The sequence below is a fragment of the Bombina bombina genome, chromosome 1 (genome assembly GCF_027579735.1).
Source record: "Bombina bombina isolate aBomBom1 chromosome 1, aBomBom1.pri, whole genome shotgun sequence".
In the NCBI taxonomy this organism is placed as follows: Eukaryota; Metazoa; Chordata; class Amphibia; order Anura; family Bombinatoridae; genus Bombina; species Bombina bombina.
This window is the reverse complement of record NC_069499.1, coordinates 880,481,519-880,500,724: the sequence shown is the minus strand read 5'-3', so window position 1 is coordinate 880,500,724 and position 19,206 is coordinate 880,481,519. Positions and strand designations below refer to the sequence as shown.

General features: G+C 36.5%; 1 long non-coding RNA gene across 1 annotated transcript; it reads left to right on the top strand.

Moving 5' to 3' along the window:
- Nucleotides 1-1,003: 1,003 nt before the first annotated feature.
- LOC128640371 (uncharacterized) lies at nucleotides 1,004-17,969 on the top strand. Its single transcript, XR_008399338.1, has 4 exons — nucleotides 1,004-1,064; nucleotides 15,486-15,781; nucleotides 16,705-16,797; nucleotides 16,965-17,969. It is a non-coding gene; the product is annotated as an uncharacterized LOC128640371 (long non-coding RNA).
- The last annotated feature ends 1,237 nt before the right edge of the window (nucleotides 17,970-19,206 follow it).

Genomic DNA, 19,206 nt, shown 5'->3' with positions numbered 1-19,206 from the left:
TGCTTTAAGATACTTTCCAATTTACTTCCAATATCAAATTTTGCACAGTCTTTTAATATTCAGACTTTCTGGGGAACAATATCCTGCTAAGCATGTGCACAAGCTCACAAGATATACGTATACTAGTCTGTGATTCGCTGATGTCTGTATCATGATACAGGGAGCCGGAAAATGGGATAAAAAATAAATTTGCCAGAAAAAACATACTGCTTATTTGAAATTCAGAGTGGGTGTTAAATCATTTTCTTTTTATTATGACAACGTTAATTATGTAATTCTACTGCATTGAGTGTTCCTTTAATGAAGCTCAAAAGCAGCAATGCACCACTGGGACCTGGTGAGCAAATGATAAGAGGCATATGTGTAGTCATCATCACCAGCTAGCTCCCAGTAGTGCATTGCTGCTCCTGAGCCTATTTAGAAGTTAAATGCCCTATCTAAACAATTAAAGTTTAATTTTGACTTTAACGTCCCTTTAATTGTAACCTTGTGCAAATTCAATACTCCCTTAACACCAAAAAAACACCCACATAAAGCATTCCTGGGTTAATTTTTTAAACTCTATCTTACTATAAGCAATCCTGATTAATTAACCTGGTTATCCAATTAGTGCTGGGAAATTAAAATAGGATGGAACTCCTATGAAAAACTGTCTGCAAAAGATTATTCAGTTAGGTAAGTTTACATGTATGGATCCAGGGCCGGATTTCCCATTAGGCACAGTAGGCATGTGCCTACAGGCGCCTTGCAGTAAGGGGCGCCTGCCTGTCAGTAATAAAAATATTTTTTTTTTTTTTTTTTTTTTTTTTAATGAGGGCTTTTATTTTAGTAAGAATTGTGCTGCCAGGTGCCTACAAAGTCGAGTGTTTCATTGGGAATATGTTACAGCAGTTGAGGGAGCCATGAAGGAGAGAGGGGCAAATATTAAAACTAAACCCCTCCTATTTTCGCCAGACATGTTTAGTTTCACTTTTATTTTATGTACTTCTGTTGCCTCATACAGCCAAGCTCCATGCTGATGTGTAGCAGACACTTTTTGTTGAGGAATGAAAGCTTCAGAACAGGTTAGGACTGTACAAGGCTTCTAATGCTGCCTAGAATGAAAACATAACAAGCAGAGCACTTTAACCCCTTGGATACCAGAGAGGGTTGCAGTGTATTCACTTGTTATGTGCTGTATTCCTTTTTTATAGCCAGGAGTTTAAATTCTGCTTCAGGATGAATGTTTTTGTTCTGTAAAGGTCTTGGAGGTGTGGAGGTTATGTGGGACTAGCTGCTCTGCTCGTTGTTACAAGCTGCCAATTGTGATTTACAGCCTTTAGGGCACTTTGACAACAACGTTTGTAGACTGTAAGGCTGTAAAATGTGTATGTGTGTAAACCACTCACATGGCATATTTGTATGTATGTATATGTATGTGTATATATATATATATATATATATATACACACATATACACACACACACACACACACATATATATATACACACACACATCTCACACACACACACACACACACATATATATATACACATACACACACATCTCACACACACACACACACACACATATATATATACACATACACACACATCAGACACACACACACACACATATATATACACATACACACACATCTCTCACACACACACACACACACACACATATATATATACACATACACACACATCAGACACACACACACACATATATATACACATACACACACATCTCACACACACACACACACATATATATATATATATATATATATATATATACACATACACACACATCACATTAAAAATGGTTAATCTTTTCTTTTATCAAGTAAGTGTGGTATTTTTGGATTGTGGTAAATTGAATTTCTAAGTTCTAATGTTAAACACATTTGTTAACCCCTGGATTACATATAATCTACAACATTCCATGTTTTCCTTTGAGAGCAGCATCATATGATATTTATATTTCAGAACAAAATAAATGTAACATCTCTGTGTATTTGTACCAAAAATATCAGAGTTTACAAGATTTTTTTCGTGTAGTGGAAAAAAATACCTACATTTTATATTTTCTTCCACTGGCTACACAGGTTGTTGATGGTGATGAGCTTGCATGCTGCTAGTTTTAATATTGCTATTGTTTACACAAAACTGTGTTTAACTCCAACAAAGTGTTAAGCACATAGTCAAAGTCATCTCCAGAAAAGCAATACACTAATGGCTTGTCAATAAACATGTCCTATGAGCCCATCTGGGTCTCCACAGATTTGTATTGCTGTCTCAGAACTGACATTGACTATGTGTTTAACTCTTTTGCAAGAGGCTAACACACTTCTGTGCAAGCACTAGTGCAATAATAAAATGCCCAGCAAACTGTCACATTTTATGTCCCTTTAAATAGGGTTTTCTTTAGAATATTTTGCATTAAAAGTTTAACATGATTTGTTTTTGTTATACATAATAGAAATTGTATGGCCATTTGAGTCAATTGAATATTGATTTTTGGTGTAGCTTCCATTACAACAAATATTGCAATTGGTGTGTGTATTTGTGTATCTCCATAAAAGGGAAAATGTAATTTTACATCTAATATTTATTTTTAGTTGTCCTAAATAATAATAAAAAAAAGTCATCATTTTTTCCACTTTTTTTCTGGGGGGTAGGGGGGGACGCTTCAGGTTTTTGTGCCTACAGCCACCTGAGATGTAAATCCGGCCCTGTATGGATCAGTTAATTTTTTATTATATATCGGGAGGAAAGTTAGTTATTTGCATTGTATAGATGAAGGTGTTTGAAGTGGGGGATCTCATAGGTGGATTAGTTGACTGTTGAGGATGTGCTGTGGTGGAGACAAGGTTGGTGTTATAGTTAGTGCTGGAGAGCATAAAAGAAGAGGTTAATTGCAGGGTCTTTGTTAGCGTTAACAGCTCTTGGGCAGGACTGCTGTTAACGTTAGTTGCAGTTTTAGGGGAGTGAGGACAGCAGTGAATATGGTACATTGTATGGCGAGAAACACAGTTATGGGTAAGGGATTATACCACTGGTAGCTAGTTCATGTAATTTAGTTCTTAAAATGTAATAATTTCTAATTCTCATATCTTGAAATGCACTGTGCTGACTTATCAAGGCTAACCCTGCTACCAATCTGTCATTAAAGTGAATGTAAATGTTGATAATAAAGTGCCCGGTTTACATTTCACTCGTGTTGTGAAAATACTTACCTTATAATCTTGACAGCCACTCCAGCTTCCCCCGGTCGTCGCAAGCCTCTTCCTACGTCAGAAATGACGGATCGGTCATCCTCTAATCACGGCTCCCCCCCGGGGGAATCAGTGTCTGATTCAACGCCGTGATTGGAGGAAGCTGGCTTCCTCATTTTAGACCCAGGAAGAGGCTTTGCGACGGGCGGAGGAAGCGATGCAGCGGCTGTCAAGATTAAAAGGTAAGTATTTTCACAACACGAGTGCAATGTAAATTTTGATGAATTAAAGTGCCCCTGTTTTTAATCGAATTGTTAAAAACCGGCACTTTATCATCAAAATTTACATTCACTTTAACTGGCTTTTTTACATAAAGGCTGCAAAACATTTTATAACTACATTTTATCTGCAGTCTAAAGCTTAGATTGGCTCCTCCAAATAAGGCAGGCCATGGGTGGAGTTTGGCTATTGAAAAATAATTGCAGTAAAAAAGAGGTTAATTTGTTTTAAAAACATTGAGACTTGGCTGATATTTTATTCTATAACAACACAACAGAAATGTATTGTAATTCCAAAATGTTTATTGTCCCTTTAATAACAATTAACATGTTCTGAAACCATTGTGATATTTGTTATTGGGACAAAACCATTGTGATATTTGTTAAAGGGACATAATACTACCCATATGCTAAATCAGTTGAAAGTTATGCACATAACTATAAAAGCTGATAAGAAAATATTGCATGAACATCTCTATGTAAAAAAAGAAATATATTTTACTTCAAAATTTCTTCAGCTTACAATAGTAAGTGCTCTGTGCACAGATATCCTTTAGCTATAGTCAGCTGTCAAAAAATATACAACAGTCAGTCATATTCATCAGTGTGCTGATGTCACACTTTGCTTTGATCTCTATAAATCTCACAAGATTTCATATAAAACTTCTTTAAACTGAGGAGAGAAATAACACGATTGCGCTGGTGTTCTGGTAAAACAGCGAACCTGTGAAAGTAGCGAACCACGTCACTTACTGTGACATGGAATCAGCTGTTTCACAAAGTTTGAGCGTAATGCGCATGCATGCCAGCGTCATGACATTCCTGGCTGCATACGTCACTGATTCAATTTCTAGACCCATGAAATTTCTGGACTGTCTGTATCGCGCATGCACAGGATTTGTAAGTCTGTCAATACTGCGCCCCACTTTGCCAAACACTTCTACCTGTAAAAGTGCATGTGACAATATGACCTAGTTATTTCACCCTTAGGATTGTATGACACACCAGAAACTATGGAAAACAAAATGATTTTAATACTTATCTGAGTGTGTATTATAAATGGTAGTTACATGTGTACTAAACTTTTGCATAACACCTTTGTGTTTGGCAAAGCGGGGCGCAGTATTGACATACTTAAAAATTCTATGCATGCGTGATACAGACGTCTAGAAATTTAATAAGTGACGTATGCGGCCAGGAATAACATGACGCTGTACAAAACTTGGCTATGGAATAAGCATCTGAATAATATAAAAACCTCTGAAAGGAAGAATTATTAAAGGGACAGTATACACTCATTTTCATATAACTGCATGTAATGGACACTACTATAAAGAATAAGATGCACAGATACTGATATAAAAATCCAGTATAAAACTGTTTAAAAACTTACTTAGAAGCTGTCAGTTTGGCTCTGTTGAAAAGGTAGCTGGAAAGCCCACTGCAAGTGGGAAATAAGACACTCCCCCCCTCCCCCTTCTTTTGCATATGAAAAGACCCTTTACACAAACAGGTGCAAGCTGGAGAAGGTAGCTGACGGTATTCACATAAAACTTTGGGGCTTGGTTAGGAGTCTGAAAATCAGAGCAATGTTATTTAAAAATAAGCAAAACTATACATTTATTTTAAAAAAAAAACTTTATGGGCTATATAAATAGATCATCTACAAAACATTTATGCAAAGAAAAAATGAGTGTATAATGTCCCTTTAAAATGTGCCTCTAAACACAGACTTGTAGTGATAATTTTGTACCTGTGCTTTAAACTCCCCTTTGAACTAAATATTCTCTCACGCAGGGGTTGTTTTAGATTGTTAAATTTGGAGATGCAATAAATTGTCCACAAATTATCAAGGGTACAAAGGGAAATCATTCAATCAATTTATGACCCTCTCCTTGCTCTGTATACAACACTGGACATATAAAAAATGTATTCCTTGCAATTTCAGGGCAGCTGACAACTTTGTATTTGCTACAGTAATGAACTAGGGTTTATTCCCACTCCTGAGTCCCTTAGACCTGCCACTGCTCTCGGAAATCGACTTAGAATCCCATTCTAACAATATCCAAACAATATAAAAAACTCATCCTGATTTTAACAAAATAGAGGTTGATTACAAGGCTTTAGTAACGTTTATCTAATTATTTCTCTAAAAAAAAATCCTCATTACAGTCTATGGGAATTTTTGCTGATAAATCATTTGAAAAGTTTTTTTTCTAAAGCATTGGGATCAAACCAATAATTGGTAGAAACAAAAAAAATGTTTAGCTTTAATTAAAAAAAATAAAAATTAGAACAAACAAATTAGAAAGAATTCCCTTTTTGCTTTTAACCCCCCCCCCCCAAAAAAAAATATATGCCTTTTTTAGCCCAGAACCCAAAACATGCAGGTCTCTTCTTCAAACTAATTTAAAAAGTTAAATCACTAGTGAAAAGTTGGTAAAAATCAGCCAACTTCCCTGATGCATCATTATCGCTTTCAAGGTACCATATTAAAAGATAGTTTTCTCTGTTTTTGGGAAATCTGATCAAGGATTAACTTAAGTAGGCAGATTGTGGAGGCGAGAAACACTGAGGATGGATGAATGCTATAGGAAGCACTATTGACTTCCTCCCAATACATTGACATTTAGAAGTCAAGAGTCCTCCCCCACATGTTCAGACTAGCCACATGCGCTGAATACTCTTCAAAGCTAGTTCTAGAGGTATCTGGTTACATGAGCAATTTACTTTGTAACCTACCATAACTGTTTTGTGACCCACAATGATCACACATTATGTAGCCAGATCACCCAATCAACAAGCACTTAATGACAAAGACCCATAATTAAGCCTCTTTAGAAATAGCAACACAGGGCTGGCTGTCGAAATGTTTTGACACTAAGGGGTCATGCAGAGAAAGTTTCTCAAGTGAATGGGACAGATAGCAGTAACAAACTATCACATCGCATTATTCTCAGCCTCATACAATAAGGCGACCTCTGAACCCGTCCCTTGGAATAGTTCACAATCATTTTTTAACCTCAGTGCCCATTTGTTAAAGCTGCAGGTGTAGAGCTCTTGGTACCAAATCAGGCGGGTGTAAATGTGTAGGATGCTGTAAAGCAATGTGTAGAAGGGCACAGGGGCTATGTGAAAAGGATCAATGGGCCTACCCTAACGCAGAAACAACCAGGGGATGTGATTAAAAAGACCCTTCTTTCAGCGCACAGACAATGGACCTGTCAGAAATGTGATATAAAGTGACAATGTGAAGAGGCGGCGTCTCTGTCTGGTGGGGAACTGTTGAATATTAAGAAATAAATATACAAGTAAATGAGAGAAGGGGCATTCTCTATAAGCATGAGAGATTGAATGCATTTGTGTATATGTGTGTTTATATATATAGTGTTTACCGGGTTTACCGCAGGTATTAAGAGTTGAAAGTAAACGTGATCGCTTCACTTTATTTTATTACAAATTAAGTTTTACCTTTGTTAGAAGAAAACTTAATTTGGAATAAAATAAAGTGATGATTCAAAGGCCTGTGAGTGCCCTTTATACAGGAGACAATAAATACAGTGATTTAAGGAAGCACCCGAGCTGTGAAATATCTGACAGCAGTGAGGGCAGGGCAACTATATATATATATATATATATATATATATATATATATATATATATACTGTATATATATATATATATATATATATATATATATATATATATATATACTCCATGTTAAATATAGGAAAATCCCAAGTTTCTTAGAATTAGTGGAATTTTCCAGTCCTATTCCGGTCAGGAAAAGAATGTTACTAGTCCGGCGGGAAAAATTAGTACTCTACTCAATTTTAAGAAATCAGTGAATTTTAGTATGGAGAGAATGAGCAAAACCAGCTACTTCAATTTCAAGATGAAAGCCAAAGGATTGATTTCCTATACATGTAATACTCTGCAATTAGTATAACAGGTTATACACATTTAGGGTGTCCTTTTAATTTCTTTAGTCATATAGACCTGTTTAATCCCAAAGTTATCCTATGGAGTGGAGTTACTATATTGTGGAGAAACGCCTCATTGTTTAGTAAATCAGGCCCACAAATTCCTGTTGAATCTATGGGGCTGTTTGCACAATTTTTCTGTCTCACAATTCTGTTGAATTTATTACCTATGAAGGATGGGCAACTCATGCTAAACCACTGGTTTTCAAACCTATCCTCAGACCTCCCTAACAGGCCACATTTTGAGGATATCTGAGCTATAACACAGGTGAAATAATCAGCTGATTAGTAAACAGTTATTTTACCTGCTCTCATCCAAAGTAATACTGAAAACCTGGCCTGTTGGGGAGGCCTGAGTACAGGTTTGAAAACCAGTGTACTAAATGGATACTAAAGTACAAAAAGCTAAACTAATGCAAGGCACACAGATATTTTATTTAGTTCACATGAGTACAATCCAGACCAAACAACGACTGTAAAATAATACAGGACACTAAAATAGTATGCAAATATTCACAACTTTTATTAAAGTTAACAGCTTTGGAAAAACAATTACTTATATAGGGACGTATTATGAGTGAAGTGCTAACATTTGCATGAGCCTGGGTGTTTGCACTCGTCGGGTTTACCGCAGGTATTAAGAGTTGAAAGTAAACGTGATCGCTTCAGCGCAAACGCGATTTAAGGTAGAATGATTACTGCATCTTCAGAGCTATGGTTAACTTTTTCGCACAACAAATAAGTGTCACAAAACACGGTAAAAATACATTTCAATGTACAGATATACTAAAAATAACACCATCTAATAAAAATTATGAAAAAAAAATGATTGCACATAAACTTTATAAGGGCTCAAAGATATGAGGTCTCTGGTATTAGAAAAAAAGTCTTCAAAGGGCTTTAACATAGAGATACATACATATACATGTCTAAATATATATAGATAGATAGATATTAATATATATATATATATATATATATATATATATATATATATATATATATATATATATATAATTATATATGTATATATATATATATATATATACAGTGGGGCAAAAAAGTCAGCCACCAATTGTGCAAGTCCTCCCACTTAAGAAGATGAGAGAGGCCTGTAATTTTCATCATAGGTATACCTCAACTATGAGAGACAAAATGTGGAAACAAATCCAGACAATCACATTGTCTGATTTGGAAAGAATTTATTTGCATATTATGGTGGAAAATACGTATTTGGTCACCTACAAATAAGCAAGATTTCTGGCTCTCACAGACCTGTATCTTCTTCTTTAAGAGGCTCCTCTGTCCTCCACTCATTACCTGTATTAATGACACCTGTTTGAACTTGTTATCGGTATAAAAGACACCTGTCCACAACCTCAAACAGTCACACTCCAAACTCCACTATGGTGAAGACCAAAGAACTGTCAAAGGACACCAGAAACAAAATTGTAGACCTGCACCAGGCTGGGAAGACTGAATCTGCAATAGGCAAGCAGCTTGGTGTGAAGAAATCAACTGTGGAAGCAATAATTAGAAAATGGAAGACATACAAGACCACTGATAATCTCTCTCGATCTGGGGCTTCACGCAAGATCTCACCCCGTGAGGTCAAAATGATCACAAGAACGGTGAGCGAACATCCCAGAACCACACGGGGGGACCTAGTGAATGACCTGCAGAGAGCTGGGACCAACGTAACAAAGGCTACCATCAGTAACTCTCTCTCTCTCTCTCTCTCATTGTTAGGTAAGGGGGTGTTTTTATTTTGGGGGGCTTTATTGTTTTTATAGGGGTATTAGATTGGGTTATACTAAGGGAGAAGGAAAGATGTACAGTGTCTGAGCATTCAAAAAAGGGATATACTAATACCATTACAAATAGTACTGAGGCAGGAAAAGTCACCCAAAAGGGGATACAATTTAAAACTTAACATTTATTGTAAACCAATATAAAAATAATAAAAACACTAAGGCCTAGATTTAGAGTTCGGCGGTAGCCGTGAAAACCAGCGTTAGAGGCTCCTAACGCTGGTTTTAGGCTACCGCCGGTATTTGGAGTCAGTGATTAAAGGGTCTAACGCTCACTTTTCAGCCGTGACTTTTCCATACCGCAGATCCCCTTACGTCAATTGCGTATCCTATCTTTTCAATGGGATCTTTCTAACGCCGGTATTTAGAGTCGTTTCTGAAGTGAGCGTTAGAGCTCTAACGACAAAACTCCAGCCGCCTGAAAATAGCAGGAGTTAAGAGCTTTCTGGGCTAACGCCGGTTCATAAAGCTCTTAACTACTGTACCCTAAAGTACACTAACACCCATAAACTACCTATGTACCCCTAAACCGAGGTCCCCCCACATCGCCGCCACTCGATTAAAATTTTTTAACCCCTAATCTGCCGACCGCCACCTACGTTATCCTTATGTACCCCTAATCTGCTGCCCCTAACACCGCCGACCCCTATATTATATTTATTAACCCCTAATCTGCCCCCACAACGTCGCCGACACCTGCCTACACTTATTAACCCCTAATCTGCCGAGCGGACCTGAGCGCTACTATAATAAAGTTATTAACCCCTAACCCGCCTCACTAACCCTATCATAAATAGTATTAACCCCTAATCTGCCCTCCCTAACATCGCCGACACCTACCTTCAATTATTAACCCCTAATCTGACGACCGGAGCTCACCGCTACTATAATAAATGGATTAACCCCTAAAGCTAAGTCTAACCCTAACACTAACACCCCCCTAACTTAAATATAATTTACATCTAACGAAATAAATTAACTCTTATTAAATAAATTATTCCTATTTAAAGCTAAATACTTACCTGTAAAATAAATCCTAATATAGCTACAATATAAATTATAATTACATTGTAGCTATTTTAGGATTAATATTTATTTTACAGGCAATTTTGTAATTATTTTAACCAGGTACAATAGCTATTAAATAGTTAAGAACTATTTAATAGTTACCTAGTTAAAATAATAACAAATTTACCTGTAAAATAAATCCTAACCTAAGTTATAATTAAACCTAACACTACCCTATCAATAAATTAATTAAATAAAATACCTACAATTACCTACAATTAACCTAACACTACACTATCAATAAATAAATTAAATACAATTGCTACAAATAACTACAATTACATAAACTAGCTAAAGTACAAAAAATAAAAAAGAACTAAGTTACAAAAAATAAAAAAATATTTACAAACATAAGAAAAATATTACAACAATTTTAAACTAATTACACCTACTCTAAGCCCCCTAATAAAATAACAAAGACCCCCAAAATAACAAAATGCCCTACCCTATTCTAAATTAATAAATTTAAAAGCTCTTTTACCTTACCAGCCCTGAACAGGGCCCTTTGCGGGGCATGCCCCAAGAAAATCAGCTCTTTTGCCTGTAAAAAAAAACATACAATACCCGCCCCCCCAACATTACAACCCACCACCCACATACCCCTAATCTTACCCAAACCCCCCTTAAATAAACCTAACACTAAGCCCCTGAAGATCTTCCTACCTTGTCTTCACCATCCAGGCATCACCGATCCGTCCTGGCTCCAAAATCTTCATCCAACCCAAGCGGGGGTTGGCGATCCATCATCCGGTGGCTGAAGAGGTCCAGAAGAGGCTCCAAAGTCTTCCTCCTATCCGGCAAGAAGAGGACATCCGGACCGGCAAACATCTTCTCCAAGCGGCATCTTCGATCTTCTTGCATCCGGTGCGGAGCGGGTCCATCTTGAAGCAGGCGACGCGGATCCATCCTCTTCTTCCGTTGTCTCCCGACGAATGACGGTTCCTTTAAGGGACGTCATCCAAGATGGCGTCCCTTGAATTCCGATTGGCTGATAGGATTCTATCAGCCAATCGGAATTAAGGTAGGAATATTCTGATTGGCTGATGGAATCAGCCAATCAGAATCAAGTTCAATCCGATTGGCTGATCCAATCAGCCAATCAGATTGAGCTCGCATTCTATTGGCTGTTCCGATCAGCCAATAGAATGCGAGCACAATCTGATTGGCTGATTGGATCAGCCAATAGGATTGAACTTGATTCTGATTGGCTGATTCCATCAGCCAATCAGAATTTTCCTACCTTAATTCCGATTGGCTGATAGAATCCTATCAGCCAATCGGAATTCAAGGGACGCCATCTTGGATGACGTCCCTTAAAGGAACCGTCATTCGTCTGGAGACAACGGAAGAAGAGGATGGATCCGCGTCGCCTGCTTCAAGATGGACCCGCTCCGCACCGGATGCAAGAAGATCGAAGATGCCGCTTGGAGAAGATGTTTGCCGGTCCGGATGTCCTCTTCTTGCCGGATAGGAGGAAGACTTTGGAGCCTCTTCTGGACCTCTTCAGCCACCGGATGATTGATCGCCAACCCCCGCTTGGGTTGGATGAAGATTTTGGAGCCAGGTCGGATCGGTGATACCTGGATGGTGAAGACAAGGTAGGAAGATCTTCAGGGGCTTAGTGTTAGGTTTATTTAAGGGGGGTTTGGGTTAGATTAGGGGTATGTGGGTGGTGGGTTGTAATGTTGGGGGGGGGGGTATTGTATGTTTTTTTTTACAGGCAAAAGAGCTGATTTTCTTGGGGCATGCCCCGCAAAGGGCCCTGTTCAGGGCTGGTAAGGTAAAAGAGCTTTTAAATTTATTAATTTAGAATAGGGTAGGGCATTTTTTTATTTTGGGGGTCTTTGTTATTTTATTAGGGGGCTTAGAGTAGGTGTAATTAGTTTAAAATTGTTGTAATATTTTTCTTATGTTTGTAAATATTTTTTTATTTTTTGTAACTTAGTTCTTTTTCATTTTTTGTACTTTAGCTAGTTTATGTAATTGTAGTTATTTGTAGCAATTGTATTTAATTTATTTATTGATAGTGTAGTGTTAGGTTAATTGTAGGTAATTGTAGGTATTTTAATTAATTAATTTATTGATAGGGTAGTGTTAGGTTTAATTATAACTTAGGTTAGGATTTATTTTACAGGTAAATTTGTTATTATTTTAACTAGGTAACTATTAAATAGTTCTTAACTATTTAATAGCTATTGTACCTGGTTAAAATAATTACAAAGTTGCCTGTAAAATAAATATTAATCCTAAAATAGCTATAATATAATTATAATTTATATTGTAGCTATATTAGGATTTATTTTACAGGTAAGTATTTAGCTTTAAATAGGAATAAGTTATTTAATAAGAGTTAATTTATTTAGTTAGATGTAAATTATATTTAAGTTAGGGGGGTGTTAGTGTTAGGGTTAGACTTAGCTTTAGGGGTTAATACATTTATTAGAATAGCGGTGAGCTCCGGTCGGCAGATTAGGGGTTAATAATTGAAGTTAGGTGTCGGCGATGTTAGGGAGGGCAGATTAGGGGTTAATACTATTTATGATAGGGTTAGTGAGGCGGATTAGGGGTTAATTACTTTATTATAGTAGCGCTCAGGTCCGCTCGGCAGATTAGGGGTTAATAAGTGTAGGCAGGTGTCGGCGACGTTGAGGGGGGCAGATTAGGGGTTAATAAATATAATATAGGGGTCGGCGGTGTTAGGGGCAGCAGATTAGGGGTACATAGCTATAATGTAAGTTGCGGCGGTTTACGGAGCGGCAGATTAGGGGTTAATAATATAATGCAGGGGTCAGCGATAGCGGGAGCGGCAGATTAGGGGTTAATAAGTGTAAGGTTAGGGGTGTTTAGACTCGGGGTACATGTTAGAGTGTTAGGTGCAGACGTAGGAAGTGTTTCCCCATAGGAAACAATGGGGCTGCGTTAGGAGCTGAACGCAGCTTTTTTGCAGGTGTTAGGTTTTTTTTCAGCTCAAACAGCCCCATTGTTTCCTATGGGAGAATCGTGCACGAGCACGTTTTTGAGTTGCATTTGCGGTAAAAATGCTCTACGCTCCTTTTTTGGAGCCTAACGCAGCATTTGTTTGAACTCTCGATACCAGAGTTAAATTTATGGTGCGGCCAGAAAAAAGCCTACGGAGCGTTAACAGCCCATCTACCGCCAAACTCCAAATCAAAGGGTTCAGAATATAAATCAAATAGAGGCAATGGCAAATCCTAAGCTCGGTACAAACCCAAAAATGCTCACGGACTGCACAAGTTAATTAACTACAAAAGAAGATTAACCTCGCAACAATAACTCATATAAAGTGTACTGGAGTGGTAAGTACCGGTCTGAGAGCAAACTGCCAAAGTCAGGACCAATTACTATTATCCACCTAAAATAGGCATGAATTGCTGATATAAGGAACAAATTGAGAGCGCCTCCCCATCTTAATATTATTGCTTATGAAGGTAACTATACCTTCTTATAGGATTAGAGTTTCCACTCTTCACATTAACAAGTATTAATTTTGTTTATGGGGTATTAATAAGATACTTTCCCCCTCCCTTTTGATTATATACGTATTAGATTAGGTGTAATTTTTTTATTATTTTGGATGATTTCGTTTATTATTTTTTGTAATCTTAGAGTTTTTATTTTTCTTTATTTTAGAGTTTTTATTTTTTTGTAATGTAATTTTTTATTTTTTTTTCGTAGTGTTAGGATTTTTTTAATTTGTAATTTAGTTTTTTTTTATTTTTCGTTAATTTTATTGTTTTAAAATAGTAATGTTAGGTTATTTTATAGTTTAAACTTAGTTTTTTTTTATTTCACAGGTAAGTTTTTACTTATTTAAAGATAGTTATATTGTAAATTTAATTTAAAATTAGGGGGTATTAGGTTTAGGGGTTAATAGTTTAATTTAGTGTTTTGTGTTTGGGGGGGCCGGTGGTTTAGGGGTTAATAGGTTTATTTTATTAGTAGCGATGTGGGGGGCCAGCGGTTTAGGGGTTAATCTGTTTAATTTGTGTCGGCGATGTCGGGGGGCAGCGGATTAGTCGTTAATCAGTTTATTTAGTGTCGGCGATGTCGGGTGGGGCGGTGGATTAGGGGTGTTTAGACTAGGGGTTTATGTTAGGGTGTTAGGTTTTAACATAACTTTCTTTTCCCCATAGACATCAATGGGGATTGCGTTAGGGCGATCGCCATTCCGCAATCGCAGGTGTCAGTTTTTTTTCTGACACTTTCTCCCCTTGATGTCTATGGGGGAAAGCGTTCACGAGCACGTAAAGTCAGGCCTTGGCTTTTGGCCGGTATGGAGCTTATCGCACCGTACCACACAACAAGAGAAAGTTTTGGCTAAACTTGTAATGGCAGCGCTATGGAAAGTGCGATACCGCTCATTTATTTGCGTTATTTACGCACCAAGTATTGCGCAAAACTTGTAATCTTGGTGTTAATTAGCTATCACAAATTATAAGTAAAATATAATCAATACAAAATCAGACTGATTAAATAAGGTTAATATTTTTTTTTACCAGTTCAGAATAAACAGTGAAGTTAAAATCTTAACACTGCCGAGCAGCATACTGAAAGGGGCAGTATACTTAAAAAATATATAGAAGAGTAACAATGAAAAATGATAAAAAAAATTATATATATGTATTGAAACTGTGCGCAACTTACTTTGGTACTAGTAGCTCACGAGCAGATGAGACCATCTGTAGATCTATTAATGGAGAGAAAGATTACAACCCTGAGCATGGTAAAAAATATGTTCAAAATTATTTTTTTTCCAGCACAGGTTAATTCATTAAAAAAAAAAACTCCCCGAAAACGTTTTTCAATAAACCGCGTTTTTGTTCTATAAATCTATAGAGTGTGATTGCCCTATGTTCCTCTATATATGTATAGTATATATATATTTACATTTATATTTATATTTTTATAAATATCCTCTAACACAATTAAAACATAATTTAAATGTAATGTAAAAATGTTTTCTTTAATGTCCCGTTACTTTAAGAGAAGGATATTTAAGTATAAGACTGAATTTATTCAACACAGCTGGATTGATTAATCAGGGCTTGGGAGCACTTTCCTCGATGGAAGGCCTCTACAGATCATAATAACACACAATGTTGTCTACTAATCTTGTTGCAGAGATTGGCGACCGTGGAGGGGTCAGAAGCTCTTAAAGATTCTTGGGAAGACAATTCTAATCTAAACGAACCCTCTGCCACGTCCCCTCGACTCTGCTAATCTTAATTGAATCAATCTTCTGGAGTCTCTTGACAATGAAATATTTGTAGGAACCTGGGCGGCCCCCTCTTCACAAGTGTAACCGTACAATGAAATCTCCCCCCGTAATCATTAATTTGCTCGTTTGATGTCATTTTTCACTGTCTGCCTGGCTGGACCCTTCAGAACCATATCTCCCCCTCCTTCTCTCTAATCAGGTTTGAGTGTTTGCCCTTATTTTCTAACGCTTTGGGAAAAAAAAATGCAATTTTACTAAAACTGGCCTAATACTCATCCTATTTATCAAAATGTGTAGACTCGTCTTTGTTTATTAATGTTCTCAGCTGATTAGATACTGACCCAGTGTGTGAAACATTTAAGCGAGAGCTGTATATTTTATAAAAGCCCATAATGCATTGCAGAATTGGGGCATATGAGCTGAGCTGGGTGATTGTTAATAACAATGTACCAATGTATTTTAAAATTACAGAGTTTAATTGCCAATAGTGGAGTAAAATTAGATAATCCAAGCTTTTGTTTTTGAGCTATTAAATTTTATGAGCAATATCAAAGATAAACTACGACTATGCCATTGGCTTAGTGCTTAAACATTATCTGACATGAATTTTATTGTGTGCCCCCATATATGTTTATTTTTAAATGTACCTTCGCTATCTGATAGGCAAATATTAGCACACACAAGACTTTCGCTCAAATGTTAACTTCGGACTTGTAATTTGTGTGAAAAAAATGAAAGCAGTATGGTTTGCTTGCTCTCAAGAGATTTTAACGCATGATAGTGCTAATGTTTTTGTGCTCCACTTGTAATCTAGGCCTATATGTTTCTGCCTATATGAGTAGTAAAAATAACATGTTTAATAATGATTTATTTTGCTATTTTTTCTCCATTTTCCAAAAGACACAAGCATTGGAAGTGCATACTACAGAAATCTGTGGAGTGCAAAACAACGCAAAATTTGCTAATAAAATAACAGTTGAAATGCTTTTAATACATTTATTTTCAATGCTGATCTTTTACATGTTTCTAAATGGTTGTTATACAGTATATTATGCATATATAAAAAAAATGAGTTTATATCCTTTTAGAGCTAAAGCAATATTACAGAAATTGTCTTTCCAGGGCTATGTTAATCTAAGGAAAGAGGTCATTTCATCATCATTATCATCTGTAAAGCTCCAACAGATGTGCAGTGGTATACAAGACATACAACAAGTAAGTACAATACAATGAAAAAGAGCAAGGCCCTGTTACCCAGAGAGCTTACAATTTAACCATCATGGCATTATTGTCCAAATGAAAGGAATTAACTGTGCTTTCAATTCAAGGTGAAAGAAGTGGGGTCATTTACAGTTATACAAACACTTCTTTTTACTTTTCAGTGAAGAGTGGCGGCCTTTTAGAGAAGGCCCAAACAGGAGAGAACATGTCACAAAGCCACAAGAGGATGACACACAAATGAAGAAGAGGAAAGAATGGCAAAACGTAGAGATATAATGGCACAGAAAATAGAGACAGTGGCACGATGAGTAAAAAGCAGGGTACAACAGACAGGGAGCAAATATGGCACAAGTGGGAGAGAGCATAGGCAAACGTTGGGCAGCACAGTAGCAGGAACGTATGGCTCAGATAGCGTACAGTGGTGAGAAAATGGCACAGATAGGAGAGAGGTTTTCTCAAAGGGGAGTGAATATGGCACAGATGGGAGAGGATGGCACAGAAGGAGAAGAAGATGTGCAAACAGGAGAAGATGGGACAGAATGGGTAAAGATGCCACAAACGTGGAAGAGGATGGCACTAATGGGAGAGAGGATTTTTTTCATGGGAAGAGATAGTAAAAAAAAAAGAAGATGTGTTAGAGTATGGCCCAGATCAAAACACAGGGTGTATAGATGGGAGAGGGAATGTAACAGAAGGCCAAAGGATTGCCCAAGAGAAGAACATGGCATAGAGAGAAAGGGTATGGCTCAAAGTGGGTAATATATACACAGAATCAGAAGGGGTGGCACAAGTGTGTGGGGACAACTAAAAGGTGAGATTAGTGAAATGGACATGAGGATGGCAAGGGGAGTGGAACAGTTTGGTACAAATCAGGCAGAGAATGGCAGGGTAGAAAGGATGGCACAAAAACAGAGAATGTCACAGAGGTGAATATGATTCAGAAGTCATACAGAGGAAAGCACAAAGGAAAACTTGATGGTGCAAATGAATGTGTTTGAGAATATGATAACTGATAACATCTGTATATACGTAGAAGGATTCTTAAAATTGGTCCAAGGAAAAGATTGAAGATAAACTTGACCATGCCTATTCCATCATCACAAATAATAATAATAAAAAAAACATAAAATGAAATGAACATGTATTGTAATATATAAAACAATGTATAAGCTTAATCTATATATAGTGTGCTGCCTTTTCTTCTTTAAGTTAATCTATATATTTCCTAGGATAATGATTTCTGGCTCTATTAAATTGTGGAGTCCCATTAAAGTAATTCTTTGCTTCTTGTAATCCGTTTTTTTTACAAGACCTATAACCAGCTAGAAATACGGATTTGATATTTGCTGCAAGTTATATAAACTAATTTACTATGGGCCAGATTAGGAGTGGATCGCAAAATATCGCTTTCGCAAGTGCAATGTTTGTGCTCCACTCAGTAAATGTGCGCTGGTGTTACAAGTTGAGCCCAATGCAAATACAACCTTGCATTGCTGGGAAGCTTTGTGCACACGAGAGCGCAATTTTATAGGCGCCAATGGGATCCTCGTTCTCATGGTGTCAGGCACAGCATGAGAACTAGCACAGTGAAGGGACTAAGTCATGCATTGATGGGCGGCAAATTTAAATATATATGTATATGAATATATACATATATATATTTATGTGTTAACATGTGTATATACACATATTAACACATAAATATACTGTATATATATATATATATATATATATATATATATATATATATAATATATATATATATATATATATATATATATAAATATATCGTCATAGAAGCAATCATCTTAGATATGTCTCTTGCAAGAAAAATAAATGTCACTTTTGTTATTGTCAGCTTTGACAAAAATATCCAATATTGTGCAATTATTTTCTGTGCTCATCAAACAACGGATTAAATCCAAATTTAAACATCATATTTTAGCCTATTCCCAGCTCTCTGCTACGTAAGATAAATCTATTTAACATCTGAAATATGACGGTCGTCAGTTAGCATGTACAGTGTGTGATAATGTCTCCTTCATTAAAATGCATAAGTTCTTTTTTCTCAATCAACTCAGGATGTAGGCTAATACCCCAGCAGCTAAATCCATTCATTATGCATGTACATTAGTCTTGCAATTATTGATAATGCTTTTCATAATAGTTATTTTACATACATTAACTTTTGCAGTTTTATTAGGGCTAAAGATACCTTTATGATTCTTGAATATATTGCTGAATTATAAATTAAATCTCTAAGGACCCTGGCTGATTTTTTTTTCTTTCCTTAGTTAAAAGCTCCTTGTCAGATTCAATGGGCTAGATCAGGTCTTTTACAACAAGAACAAGGGAAGTTTTTATCTGCAGAATTTATCATTAGTGAGATATATTAATGTGGCT